The sequence below is a fragment of the Lepidochelys olivacea genome, assembly GCF_965140295.1.
Source record: "Lepidochelys olivacea isolate rLepOli2 genome assembly, chromosome: 5".
In the NCBI taxonomy this organism is placed as follows: domain Eukaryota; kingdom Metazoa; phylum Chordata; order Testudines; family Cheloniidae; genus Lepidochelys; species Lepidochelys olivacea.
The window spans coordinates 57,166,568-57,179,859 of NC_140415.1; the positions used below are offsets into that span (position 1 = coordinate 57,166,568).

The following is a 13,292-nucleotide window of genomic DNA, read 5'->3' on the forward strand; positions in this document are numbered from 1 at the left end:
TAAAACTTGTCAATATTTTGGTGTCTGTCTTCATGTGATGTAATTGAATGGGGCTCCTTTTCATTTTGACTGTTTCTCTTCACTTCCTGCCTGTATTTTATCCAAATCCATCTTCTCCTCTTTACTAGGATACAGAGCATCCCCTTTAATAAATTCTCCCCTAAGAGATGGCTCTGTCCAAACCATGTGCTCCTCTGTACCTGTCAGCTTTTCCTCAGCTCTTACATTAAAAACTTCTCTACAACCTTTTTAATTTTACATGCCAGCAGAATGGTTCCATTTTGATTTAGGTGGAGCCCATCCTCCCTGTATAGGCTCCTCCTTTCCCAAAAGGTTGCCCAGTGCTTACTAACCTAAATCCCTCCACTGAACACCATCGTCTCATCCATACAGTGAGACCCTGCATGGTCAAGGTACATGGCCATGTCTACACTTATGGACCATTCTTCCTTAGCCCTTACTCATGCCCTTGTTGGGAAGGCCCTGTGGGTGGCTTCTCCATTTATTTTCAGGAGAGCCAGAAAGGTGGCAGCTATATTCCATTGTGTGCTCCTGCCACAACACAGGCTCGTACACTGTTTTTTCTGAAATGAACATATGTGCAAGATACATCAGAATTTAATGCATACTTTGATATAAAGGTAGAACTTCAGTATGTTCTTTATATTGTATCAATATATATTGCTCGCATCAATAAACATGATTATGTCAAACTAGTTATCTTGTGCATTGCGTATCTTACAAATACTTTATTTAGTATAATCTCTTACAGGAGTGGCCAAACTGTGTCTTATGAGCACACCACATGTGGCTCTTTTAGTTAAAGTGCAGCTCACAGAGCCCCCTCTCCCCCCCTGCCACCCATCATTCGCTACCTACCAGACTGGTGGGGGAGCTCGGGACCTCTGCCTTTCAGCGGGGTGGTGGGATAGAGGCTTCTGCCCAGTGGGGAGGAGGGTCTCAGAGCTACAGCCCTGTGGGGCACACCTGCCAGTGCTTGGGGCTTCAGCAGGAGAGGAGCTGAAGCCCTGAGTCCTACCAGATGTGCCCCAACTCTCAAACTTCTGAAGATTGTTGTATGGGGCTCAGAGGGTGAGTAGGTTTGGCCACCCCTGATCTATTATACCCATATTTAATACCTCCATCACTGTGTTATCTATTCAATTCTATCTCATCACCATAATATCCAGATGCATTTTCCATTTGATAGATCAAGTTCAAAATAGTCATTTTCTCAAAATCAGGATTACATATACCAAACCACCCCACCCACTTCATCACCAGATTAACTTGCAGCAAAAGACCAGAGCTGGGTTAAAAGCCTGGGGACTCCAGGACTTCAGTTAAGAAAAAGTCTGAACAGAGATTTGTCTTAACAACATATGCAGTTTATTTTATTACAAAATTTGGAATTATACATATTAATTACACCACCAGTTAAACTAGACTGGTGGAAAAAATGTTCTGCCAGACAACGGTAAGAAAAAATATTTAAGGCTCTGTTACACCCATAAAACTAAGCTAAAGGCTCAACTTTGAAATCCATACCAAGACAACTGACTTCCCATTGATTTCAGTGGAAGTTTTATCTTGAATTAGGAATGTAGGATTGGTCCTTAATAAACCAATTACATTTTGACATATAGTGAAGCCAGAAATATCAACAAAAATAAAATGCTGTTGATACTATGTTAAAGGTATTTATTAAATGCAATTTTAAATATATTTTGATTGAAAACCATGAGTATAAGAGATATATTGTGATTGCTGAACATGTGAAACAAAAAGCATAAATATCAGAAAAGGGGAAATATAATGCGAAAGAAACAGAGAGAAGACAGAAAATTCTGCAAAATCTTTTAAGGAGTGGTAAATATATTAATTTTCTAGAACCATATTTTTCTTGAACTAATAAAATATAATCTTAACATATTGGAAAAGTCACACTTCACCTATTAGCAATGAATCTGGTATTTTCCCTGTTGATTTCCATTTTAAAATTATAAAAAATGAAAAGGTTTCTAATAAACCAACTTCAATGTCCTTGCTATCTATTTGTTCATTACACCTAAGAGATGGCTGTAAACAACTGGACTGATTAAAATGGCCATATTTTCAAAGCCCAGTGCAAGAGGTGAAGGATACAAAATGTGCACCACCCATTGCACCTGCAAAGCCCTCATCTGCATATGGGTGTGTAACGCCGATAGACCCTGGTTATGGATTGAACCGGGGACCTATGGCGCTTAGTGCATGAGCCTTCTAATGCATGAGCTAAAAGCCAACTGGCAGACTCATTTTAAAACAGCAGGCTGATTTTACCTCTCTCTTTAAGTGGTCTCAGTGCCACTAGATGGGACAGAACAGCACACCCAGGAGGTGTTTGGGTTACATGTGCAGGTGTTTTATTTCTTTGGTTGAATGTGCATATGCAAGTGTGTTTTGGGTCCTATTCTCCTTTTGCTTACATCGCTGTTTTACCTAGGTCTAACTGCATCTGACTTCTGCAGAGTCACTTCTGTTTGAAGGCTGCTTTCCTGCAATCAGAGCTGTGTGGGCTGACATTTATGCCTGCCTGGACCTGCACTGAAGTCAGTGGGCTCTGCACAGTCCCCAGGTACTGCTCACACAGATTTGACTACCAGACTGGGGCCTTACATTTCTACAAGATGAGAATCAGGCCATAGGACTATATATGGTTTGGGAGTGGCCTGATGAATGAGCCTTTGACAGTTTAGCTCCAAGAGCTAAAGATAAACCTTCAAAAATAAAATTAAAGCAACAATCCAAATAGAATAATAGAAATATTATTATTAATATAATATTGTTTATTTTATGGGACCATCTAGGATCCCCAATCACGGATTAGAACCTCATTGTGCTGCATGCTATGCAGGCCCAGAACAAAAAGACATCCCCTGCTCCACAGACCTTAAATGTCACATTGCAGTTAAGTACAGCTGTTATGGTACAGATTGGTAATAATTATTTCCTTCAAGCTAATCTGTAATATAGATAATCAAGACCAAGCTTTTCTTTTTGGTTTCAGTATATTTCATTCAGTCAAAGCTCTGGAATTGTTCCTCAAAAATCCATGTAATTGCTAACCAGACTCCATAAAAGAGTTTAAGAAACTTCATCTGTAAAACAAAAGAGAAAAAAGTTAGCATTTTACCCTTTATTACACAAAACACAAATACTGAGAAGTAAATTACTGTTTTCCACACACGTGAAAGAACTGATCCATGGCTAAAGGGTTCTCTCTCTTCTTGCTTTCTACTTCATATATTTAGGAAAGAAAAAAAACCAACATCTTTATTTTATTTTTTTACATAAAGGTGTGGAAAACCTTTACTGATGCTGCTGCTAACTCTACGAAATGTATATAGTTACTTACGGAGCAAACAAAAGGATGGAAAATGAACTATACAGTACTTTTTTACTTATCATTTGAAAAAGAAGAGACAGTGGAGTTCAGAATGCTAAAATTTTTGATTGACTAAAATATTGCCTATGAAAATCTCCTTCAGTTATAATTCTTTATTCCAAAAATAATTTAATACAAATATGTTGCTGCAATAGGAAATGTCTCAGTGCTGGACTATAATAGCTTTTGTAGAACTAATAACCTCTTCCACAATGATGGTATATAAAATCAACTTCATACAGTTATCACTACAGATAAAATTATTTTATTTTTCTTCGCATCTGTCCAGCAGAAAAGTAGCTTCAGTGGTGTGTGGCCAATAGAGGCTCTGTGAACCTCTGTGGCTACTGTGACTTGTACACTGCTCCCTACTCTGAGAGGATACTTCCTTATTGGTGGTAGCTTCACTGTGCTACTTCAGACATTATCCATTCAAGACTGTCCCTTCCCCCGGAGGAAAGTCACAGACGCTACCAAGTCTGATTGCAACTGGGCTCATTGGGAAATGCACTGAGTATGATTAGTGTGTCTTCTGACTTTCAAATATGGAGGAAGGTTCTTCCTAGCTGACTGACATTCCACTTCATCCCTGTCAGTCACCCAGGAAAAAGAGAGGTCCAGAGCAAAATGAGGGCATCTCTCATCCAGACAAGAGAACAAAAATTTGAGGGGAGACTGTCGGAAGTCTTTCTCTCTGAGTCTCCCATCATGTGATTCCTGCAATTTGGTTCAGAGCCTCCCTATCTAATTCTTTCAGGCCCCCATTTCCCCAAGACCTGGAGTGGTAGCACTTCCTTCCCACAACAGAAGGAGATTCTTTAACAGAAAATGGGTCAGTCTCCCCACTCAATAAAAGATATGCTTTGGGGTTACTCCATCCCAGCCTCCTACAGGCAGTGCAGTCACAGCAAGGGGAGACAGACTGACTGAGTAAAAGGAAATGTACAGTACAGGAAGCATGTTACATTTACAGGAGCTTTCCACAATGCCCAGTACTGCAGAGAATGGGTGGCACGGCATTTGTTTTGGTTTTTGGGGATTGGCCTTGGATAGACTTTAAGCTGGTTTTTCTCCTGCATAGTTTGGTCAGAGGCAAATCCAGCACTTGTGGCCTTGTATACAGGCAGGGTTTGGAATGCTGTAGTTACCCTGTACAGAATAAAGGTCCACTTATCCTTTCAGTAAGGTTATTGTCATAGAAGTTACAGTGCATCTTAAAAAGCAAGTATAATTGTAATGCAGAGCTACAGTTTATATTTCCTTAAAACTTACTACATGCTACGAAAAACTCCCTTTTTTATTGGCATGTTAAAATTGATAGTGTTTTATTAGCTTGCACTTGGAAAGGCCTGTCTTGTGGAAACTCCATTTCTTCCCATGTGCTTGTCTTACTTCTCATATTGTATCGTATTAGATAATTATCAGCCCCATGTGAAGCTCAGAAGTTTTGGTTTTTTCTTGGTTTTGGTTCTCACAGCCTAAATTTCACTTTGAAATTTTCATAACTTCATCCTAAAACTTCAGAGCAGAACTCAATCCAAACTGCTAAATTTAGCTTTATGTCAAGGTGAATAAACTTTACACCTGTTTATATCTGAAACCATAAATCAGATCAGATTTAACTGAAACAGGCTCAGGCACTTAAATACCAGTGATGCAGGTCCAAGTTTCAAGGCTGTAATGAAATATGACCCAGGAAAGTTTTGTCTGGCTTTGAGTTTAATTCTGAAAGTCTGGGAGAATACTGCCAACAATGCTCTTTTCTTTTCCTCCTCTTCTTTAACCCATGCAGGCTATGCAGTAAAAATCTCCACCCTTACTTCTTGGATATATCCTCTGATTTGTAACAGATTTTAACACAATTCAGGGAAAGTAACTGTCTACTTTCAAAGAGTTGTTGAAATGCCATTACAGTTTTTGTATTTAAAATTATACATTACATAAAAGCAGTTATGCTCATGTGAAATGATGATAATAAGAGCAAGAAGTAGACTTTTGAAATCAGATGCCTGTCATCTGATCTTAAACATCAGATGAGTTAAATGGAAATTGAAGTAGCTTTTGAAGGTCTAATTTGTTAACTAAATGTAAAGAATTTAAAATTTTTTACCATATCTTCAAATGGAGAGTAAATTACATTGGATTTTTTTCATAATGTTGATATTGTAGCAGCACTGACATAATTATCCAGTAGTCATGTTAATCTCCAAATGCACTGTGTATAGGGTTTATTATATTACATAGATATCCAAGAATCTGGGATGGTAGGTCTTAGTATCAGTTCTTTATTGTTATCATATTATTGCTCCTTTACAAAAAGAGGGCAATACAATTTATATTGTAGTCATATTTCTGGCTGTTTGTATCTTTGAGGGTCAAACAGATTGTGTCTCCTGAAGAGAAAGGGCACATAATCTAAGTTAAGGGGGGTTGGAGTTTTAAGTGTGACTCCTCATTGAATAAGCTGGTTTATAGGAGTTCTCAAACCTTTTCTTAGCATGAACTAGAAAGATTGTCTCATGGACAAATCTTCATCTATTCGTTATTGCATGACTAACTCGCCCCTCCCCCCTGCCCATTCATCGTCACATAATATTCCTGAGGGAAATTGCAGCAATTGCTTACAGGGAAAAGCAATATTAGTAAAGTATCTAATGTATTTTTACCTTTTTAAATTTAGTAAGTAGATAGAATATTTAGCATCTTGGGCTAGATCCACAAAGGGGCCTTAGACCCAATGTTGCAACAAATAACTTTAGGTCTACTGTCACTTAGTGGAATCCAGCATTCTGAGTTAGGCATCCAGACTACCTATACAATGCATGGGAAGAATTAGGAACCTAATAATGGGATTTACAAAAGCCAGCACATTCAGTGAGGAGCGGCCTAAATTAGTCAATAGAAAATGGTGATAATAAGGGTGTGGTCTAAACCCTGCACCTCAAAGGGACTCAAGCACCTAAATATAGGCCAGAGGGAGGCACCTCTCTCCACTTGGGAATCACAGCCATGAGCCCTCTCCTAGAGTTAGGTACCTAAGCCAGGTCATAAAACAAATAAAATGAAGAAGAGCCTCTCCTTTTACCGAAGTGGTGAGAACACTGACCCAAGCGGTTCTCCACTCTGCCTGACAGGGACTGGAATGGGTGCTTGTACAGTGCCGGGGATTGCCCTGACCACTAGGCCATAGTCAGCCTTGCTCTCTCTCTTTGGCCAAATGAATATTTACTTAGTTATACAAAGTGGAATAGTTTCACCAGGAGACAGTGATCACTGCTATAATGGGACATCTCTGTCTACATGTTGTGCAGGGCCTGATTTAGTATACATGTTCTAAGGTACCTTTTTAGTGTTCCTATCAGATCAGGACCCACAGGTGAGATAGGTGGGGGGTACTGCTAGCTTGTAAATCCTGCCAGAGGCTAGGCATGAGCTAGGCACAGGGTGCCACGACTTAGGTGGCTTTTCACATGCTCACTGGCAGACTTCTAGGTTCCAGGGGGACTTTACCTGTGGAAACATAGGGAAATGTAGGCTCCTTCATGGTTAGGCAGCAGCCGAGTGAGGGTTTATAGACTCTAAATTTTGGATTTAGGTGCCTAAAGTGCCAAGTAGGTACCTAAATCCTTTGTGACTAGCTCTCTCTCTATACACCACCAGCAAGTTCTACACGGAGAACCAGCATTCCGCAAGCTGCAGTTTGAGATCCATTGCATTAACATAATCAGTCAATTAAATACAAGATACAGAACTTTTGTGGAGTATATGGTTCTTAAGAAATTGAAGGAACAGGATGGGGGAGAGGGACGAGGATTGTTTTTGTTTTTTAAATTTCTTGAAGTGAATGTAGGAATTATTAAAGGTTCTGGTTTAATCAAGAAGAAGTATAATATAAGGAGACACTGTACAAGCTTCCGTACACTGCCCTGTCAACATGGCTCAGTCTTGAGGATCACCTCTGCAAGCGGAATGAAGTTCTCTTTCCGCTGCTATCCGCAGTCTCACCCTGGGCAAGTCTAGGTTCCATATGCTTGGTGAGTGAAGTTATCCTCATCCTCATGAATGCAAAGATGGTTCCTGAGGTAGTATGATCCCTGCCTATTAAGGATTTTAAAAAACAAGATCAGAATATCGAACTGGTGCCAATGGAGGATGTAAAGCATCATTGCAACGTGTATTCTGTGACTAGTCTTGCTCAAGAGCTTGACAGCTATGATTTGGACAAGTTAGAGCTTCTAGTTCGCCATAACAGATAGCTCTAGTTAGAGTGAGCTACACGAGCTATATAATGTATTACAAAATATTTTTTAATTTATGGGAAAAAGAAAAGATCAAAGATTGTTTCCACTAACCTTAACCACTTTATTGGTATTAAAACATATTAAGCTACTTTTATTTTCTAGAATTTGGCATTTTCTTCTGGTTACTTATTCTGATTGGCCTTGGCCTCCTGCCAAATGTGCATCACGTGTCAAGAGTCAGTTCTAAACTTCATTTTTCCTATAAAATTGAAGAGATATAATTATATTTAAGGGCAGTGTATAAAAAAGTACCCATAATTTACCTCCTTTTGGGTAAGTATAGAGTAAAACAATAGCTTTAAATAGACATGCCATGTGAGCTGCCAGAATGGGCAATATATACACAGCACTTTACTGATGTACAATACAAGGGATCAGCCCCTGAATATGCACATTACTGGAGTAAGTAGCTTCCTACAATTAAGCATTTAGAGCCTAATACGGAAAAGTACAGAGTACCACATGTGAGGTGATGGGTTCTTCTGCTCCCATTGAAGTCAATCACATGATTCCCAGCACCTTGCATGGCTGGAATTTGAGAGAACTGAATGTTTATATACTAAGTACTTCAAACTAATACAAAGAAAACGTTCATGTCACACAATCCTGAGGCCTGATTCTGAGCTCACACTCATGTAAATCAAGAGTAATTCCACTGAAGTTAAACTGAAGTAGAACACTGGAGAATCAGTTTTTATACATCTAAATGTCATTAACCAAGGATGAAATTAGCTCTTATGTTTACTACACAGTCTGATATAAACTGGTGAGTGGACTAAATCTTATGAGGTTTTCCAACTTCTAATTTATCTGGATGTACTGCTCTGTAAAGTTCAATATTTACACCTCTTCAGAATGTATAAAGTCAAATTATGCAATTAGCCATTTTTGCTGTTTATTTATTGATTTATATATTGCTAATATGTAATTAAATGGAGTAGCAACACATTCAGTCTAATGGGTCAGATCAAAACTAAATTTCTCTTATGGATAGACAATAAGTAATTATGCAATTAAGCAAAAGATACTTAAGTGACGTATGCATTTAAAGTATCCAATAGGAGTTAGGGAAAATTCACCACCTTTAAAATCAGACCAGTTATAAATAGTCCACTCTGGATTTAGTGCCTAATTTTAGGCACCCGAGTTAGAACATTTTGGCCTCTGGCTTTTTAAGAAATATGACTAATGTACATATATTAACTGAAGTATACTGTATTCTTATTGGCGGAGTCTCTCCTTCACTCCTGCAGTAAACTCTCCCATAATTAATGTGAAACCAAACTGCAAATATAAAAAAGCACCTAGAAATGATTCCTGGTAAGAGTAAATCTCTACTAAATACAATTTTGCAATTGTAAACAAACAAGTGGAAAAGGGAACAATTTGCCTATGAATTTCATTAAAAATTCTTACTGAAATCCTGTTATATAATCAAATATGTAACATTAACACAATGGTCATTTTGGAAACAAGAATGTGTGTGAATGAAAAAGGTTGTTATTGTGCAAGTATAACTACACAGGACAGGACAGGACTGGACTATCATCCATACAAAAATGGAACAGCAAGCATTTTATTAACAGCAATGGTGAGCTTAAGTACAGTTATACTGATTCCTTCCTGCACTTAAGAGATTGAAAACAACTACCTTTGGCTTCAAGTTTCATGTGTGTTGTATGGTTATCCTGTATTACCAACCCTTTGTAGGGTGCTATTTACACTATGCAGTAAAGCTGTGAATTTGGCTACATATATTATGGGATTCTCATGACACCATGAGGCGTTTAAGCTTTGCCTCTGTGGTTACTATTTTGTATAGAGGAACAATGAAACACGAGAATTTCTTGAGCAAAATACTTAACTTTTATCTGAATGTGAAAAGGACATGGCAAGGGTGTATAAGGATTGCTCTTGTGAGGTGTTGATCACCTCTGTTGACCACATGTGAGTTCAGGGTGCTCAATATACCTTGCAAGACTGGACCTTAAGAACACAAAACAGTGATCTAACCATATAGAAGAAACCACACTTCTCAACCTGCTCTTCTGTGCTGTCTCCATTAATTACACTAAGGGCAGGTTGGAACGTTGCCTACAACAGTATATCACCTTTCACTTGTTCTAGGTACGTCTAGTCAACAGTGACACCATAGCTCACTGGATTCCAGTTTAACCCATGTGTGACCCTCTGTAACAATTAACCCTTTAGTTTCCAGATTAACACTGTGCAAGTCACATCTAACAAATACCATTGTATCAATATCTGAATATTGCATAGCAATTCATATATCTGAATCTATCTTGGCAGAGTAAATCAGAGTCAGTATTACTAAAAACAACCTCTTGAATCAACCATATGCCATTTTTAAGGCTCTGGAGTCCTCTGTCAGTCCCTACATGGCCTTCACTGTGGCCTCTGGATATTAACTGAAGTGCCTTGGCCTTTACTCACAAGTTCATTTCAACATCCATACTAAATGTTTTTGGATGCTTATCTGAACTAAATAGAATCTATAAATCTTTTACAATTTATTATTGCTAGCTGTCTAGTTTGCTGCCCAGAGCTAATAATGACAACTTAATTTATAGTACCATCTTGTGACTTATGTTTTTAGTCAGTGATGCTGGTAGCCATGTTCAACAAATCCTCTTCAGCCTGCCTGTTTTTGAGATCATTCACTCTGTCTAGCAGATTCACCTACCTCATCCCACAATCAAAACGTTAGTTGAAAATCACCATTTCACATATGCGTTTGTAAAATTAGTTTTTAAACTCATTCAGATCTACACCATAATTGCAACCGATATACTAAGTTTTACAATTCTTTTGTTGACACATAAGTACTAATGGACACACAAAACAGCCATTTAATTAACATTTGGATTCTCCAACAGCCTTAGCACGGGGTCCCCAACTTTTAGCTTGGGTTAGCCTTAAAGAACATTTACAGCTTGCACATTATAGCAGCTGCTATTACTTTTTGGAACCTAAGACTGTATCTCATTTGTGTGTATGTTTACCAGCTTTAATCTTGTAAATATCACTCCTTTTTAATAAATCTTTAGTTAGTTTATTATAGAACTGGCTGCAAGCATTGTCTTTGGTTTGAGATCTGAGGTACAACTGACCTGGCACAAGTGACTGGTCCTTTGGGACTGGGAGTAACTTGAATGTTGTTGTGATTTGTGATGTAAGGGACCATCTATCACAAAGGCAGGTTTGCCAGGGTGGCAAGATAAACTAGAATGTCTAAGGGGGACTGTCTGTGACTAAGGCTGATATAGAGCTTGAGGTGTCCACACTGGATGCTTGGTTGGTGAAATCCAACTGCAGAACACACAACTGATTTGGCGTTTGTGCCCTAATTGTGGCAGTCTGGCCTGAGGTTGGCAACTACATTCATGAGTGACTACAGACAGTATGACAACAAGGCAATCCAAATTAATTTTGCCCAATATGGCACTTATAATTTTTATTATATGTGCACAATTATATCCTATTTTACTCCACAGCTTCATCTTTTCCCAAATTTTTTATTATTGCCTGCGTTAGGGTGCTTTTCAAACACACCTAATCAGCCCCTGCCATGCCAGCCCCAATCCAGGGGGATAGACTGGGACTGGTTGAAAAGCCTTATGTCTGCCTGGAGATTGGCAACACCTGCCAGCCTGATAGGCCAGGAGCTATAAAGGCTGGGAAGGAGCGAGACAGCCAGAGAAAGAGAGAGAGGTCAGTCAGTGAGGGAGGGATGTGGAAGTCCTCTAGCTGGTTACTGACCCAGCCTGTGCTAGGCAAGAAACCTGTAAGGATTGTATATAGTTGGACACTGGTGGTGGGAAAACACTAAAAGAATAAAGGACACCGGTGTTGCACAGAGTTGAAGGTCTCCCTGGACTTATTTGAGAGGGCAACCAGGCCCAGAAGAAGAGGGGCTGGCTGTGCATCCCGTGACATCCCCTTATAAAATAAATTAATGTGCTCCTCTAGCACGTGCATTTTGATGCACAAACATTCAAGTTTTAGAGCTCTGAAAAGTGAAATGCTGTAAATCCAGAATGGAAAGATGGGATTTGGGGGATTTTTGCAGGAGTTATTTAGTTCTATAAATAGAAGTCAGTCTTCCTATTTGCATCCAGGTCTCAAATTTCACATGCATGAAACTCCAGGATATTGTTCTATTTCATTCTTATTTGGCAAAAAATTATAAAAGTCTTTAAAAAGTATGTTTTAAAATTGTATTTTTAAAGCATTTCACGTCTATCTCTTTCTCTCTCACTCCGGTTTGGTGTCTGTTTTTGCTACCTGCATTTAACTGTAATATCACACAATGGTGAACTTCTGATGGGCACACAGCCAAGATCAGTTGTTCTAAAGGTGCCCTGAATACATCACTGGCACATGGACATATGTTGGGGTGTTACATAAGATTCCCCATATATTATCTAGGATCCAAATATCAGTCATGCAGCTGCCTACCCCACATGTATGCCTGCACACCATGTTGAAGTACCTTGGGTGAACTCAGAGCCATCTTCAGCCAGTGAGACAAAGCACAGTATTCAAATGTAACTGGCTCCATCTCTGTTGGAGAAGGGACCTGGCAGACACTTGGTCAACTCATACTAGAATGAGCTTGCTCAACAGAGCAAGGAGGTCAAGGCTCAGTGGTAGCCAGAGACAGGGAGACACTGCCAACTGGTTGGGACTTAAGTGTGGGGTGAAGGTCTCTGTTACAATTAGCTCTAAGAAAAGAATCTGGGTGTCCTTACTGCCTTGTAACTTGCTAGTGATGGCTCCAGACCGCCCAGCTAATGTTACTGTCTCAGATGGCTCCAGTGTCCTACTGCTGTTAATAGGTTGAAAAGCTTGGGATCTCTCTCTCCTCTTAGAGATGGTCACAAAAACAGAGGACAAAATGGGGGTGTTTGGGACAGTGCATATTTTCCTCCCCACCATGATGGACTCCAAGGAACAACTGGAACATGTAATGAACTTTGAGGAGTCCTTGTGGCACCTTAGAGACTAACATTTATTTGGGCATAAGCTTTCATGGGCTAGAACCCACTTCATCAGATGCATGGATTTTCCACTCCATGCATCTGATGAAGTGGGATATATATATATACACATACATACATACATAGAATATCAGGGTTGGAAGGGACCTCAGGAAGTCATCTAGTCCAACCCCCTGCTCAAAGCAGGACCAATCCCCAATTTTTGCACCAGATCCCTAAATGGCCCCCTCAAGAATTGAACTCACAACCCTGGGTTTAGCAGGCCAATGTTCAAACCCCTGAGCTATCCCTCCCCCACGATTTATATATATATATATACACACACGATATATATATAGTACACAAAAAGATGGGAGTTGCCTTACCAAGTGAGGTGGGGGGGTGTCAGTCTAACAAGATAATTCAATTAATAGTAGAATACCAAGGGAGGAAAAATCATGTTTATAGTGGTAGTGAGGGTGGCCCATTTCAAACAGTTGACAAGAAGGTGTGAGTAACAGTAGGGGGAAATTAGTATGGTAAAATTAGTCCATCCACTACCAG

General features: G+C 39.3%; 1 long non-coding RNA gene across 8 annotated transcripts in view; it reads right to left on the reverse strand.

Moving 5' to 3' along the window:
* Positions 1–1,917: 1,917 nt before the first annotated feature.
* The window catches only part of LOC311520409, a 162,940-nt gene continuing 151,565 nt past the window's right edge, over positions 1,918–13,292 (reverse strand). For 4 of the 8 annotated variants that reach the window (XR_014711582.1, XR_014711584.1, XR_014711585.1 and 1 more), the window contains 2 exons: positions 7,384–7,525; positions 1,918–3,140 (listed from right to left, as the gene is read on the reverse strand). This is a non-coding gene — a long non-coding RNA (uncharacterized lncRNA). Of the gene's footprint in view, positions 3,141–7,383; positions 7,526–7,780; positions 7,928–13,292 lie in introns of those variants that run through there. The other 4 variants (XR_014711583.1, XR_014711587.1, XR_014711588.1 and 1 more) reach the window with 4 other exon arrangements.